This window comes from Rhinolophus sinicus, chromosome 9, assembly GCF_057876585.1.
Source record: "Rhinolophus sinicus isolate RSI-liver-muscle chromosome 9, RSI-T2T, whole genome shotgun sequence".
Lineage (NCBI taxonomy): Eukaryota > Metazoa > Chordata > Mammalia > Chiroptera > Rhinolophidae > Rhinolophus > Rhinolophus sinicus.
The window spans coordinates 21,739-23,134 of record NC_142509.1 but is presented as its reverse complement, the minus strand read 5'-3'; the positions used below and the strand labels follow the sequence as shown (position 1 = coordinate 23,134).

Sequence of the window (1,396 nt, the reverse complement as noted above, 5' to 3'; positions counted from 1 at the left end):
GGGGCAGGGAGTACAGCGGTCTGGGTCTGGGGAGTCCCAGAATGCCAGAATTCCACGACTTCTGGAACCATCAGGGAAGTGGCCGTGTCCCGTGGAGCCATGGGTGTCATGAAGGGGCCTCACTGCCAGCCAGGATTAGTCCGCCGCCCACGCCAGTGGAATTTGGAGGAGGCGGGGAGCAGGACATGGGGTGAGGGGCTGGCGTGGGGCCCAGGATTGTGATGAAGGGCAGCTGCAGACTGGAGCTGCTGCACCCTGGTGGCGAGAGAGGCTCTCCCTGGCTTTGGGCCAGTGTGTGGGGTCGGCCAGGGCCAGGGCCAGGTTACGACATGCCTAGGGCTGGAGGGGATGCAGAAGACCCTGCCACCCCCTAGGTGGTCCTGAGAGGGGGGGACAGCACAGCAGCAAGGGGGGTGTGCGGTTGCGGTGATGGGGGTGGGGATGAGAGGAGTTGGGGTAGGGGGGAGGGATAAAATCCATTCGGGGACAGGGGAGTCCCAGGATGCCAGGGCGCCCAAGCATCTGTCCCAGTCAGGGAAGTGACTGAGGCCACTGGAGCCACAGGGGGGCAAAGGGGCCTCGCTCCGGGCCAGGAGTAACCCTTCGCCCTCCTCAGCGGCATGCGGAGAAGGCGGGGAGCAGGAAGGAGGCGCGCAGGGAGACATGCTCGCCACCCCAGCGGCCCAGGAGCACGGCGCGCGCTCAGGAGGCAGGCCAGGAGCAGGCTCTTGGAGAGCCAGGAGCCGGGTCCCAGCGTGTAAGGCCATACCACCCTGCACAAGCCAGATCTCATCTGATCTCGGAAGCTAAGCAGGGTCGGGCCTGGTTAGTACTTGGATGGGAGACCGCCTGGGAACTCCTGAAGGCCTTTGCTCGCCTCTCCTTTTGCATCGCCGCCCCGGAGTGGCTCCCTCCGAACCCCTGCCGTCCCTTGCCCCTCTGCAGCCACACAGCCAGCCGAAGGTCCCCCAGGCCAGAAGCCGGTCAGCCGCCCGGCACTGCAAGCTCGCAGTCACGGCTGCAAACCAGGCCCAGCGGCCAGGGCGCCCCCCCACACCCTCTTCTTAGTCCTGTTCACTGTGGCAGGCCGTCAGCCTGCAGCAGTTAGCCGAGCCTGTGTCTCTGCCGGCAGGCATCTCTCCCCACACTCCCGCGCGCACCCTCCCTTATCTCTCAAGAGCCAAGAGCCTTCCCTCCCGCCGTTCCAGGTCGCCCCAACACAGAGCACAAAGAGCCAGCCGGGACAAACCAGGGAACGGAGGGAGCAGCACTCCAACACACCGCACGCCCTCGGACTAGAGGAGAGACCACCACAAGGGGAAGTGCAGACACACAGACACAACCCTCACAACCAGGATGACTAGGGGCTGCCACTCTCCTCGGGCGGGGGGTGTTC

At 65.5% G+C, this 1,396-nt stretch overlaps 1 pseudogene; it reads left to right on the top strand.

The window, feature by feature from the left end:
• Positions 1–755: 755 nt before the first annotated feature.
• LOC148757072 (5S ribosomal RNA) lies at positions 756–875 on the top strand (annotated as a pseudogene).
• The last annotated feature ends 521 nt before the right edge of the window (positions 876–1,396 follow it).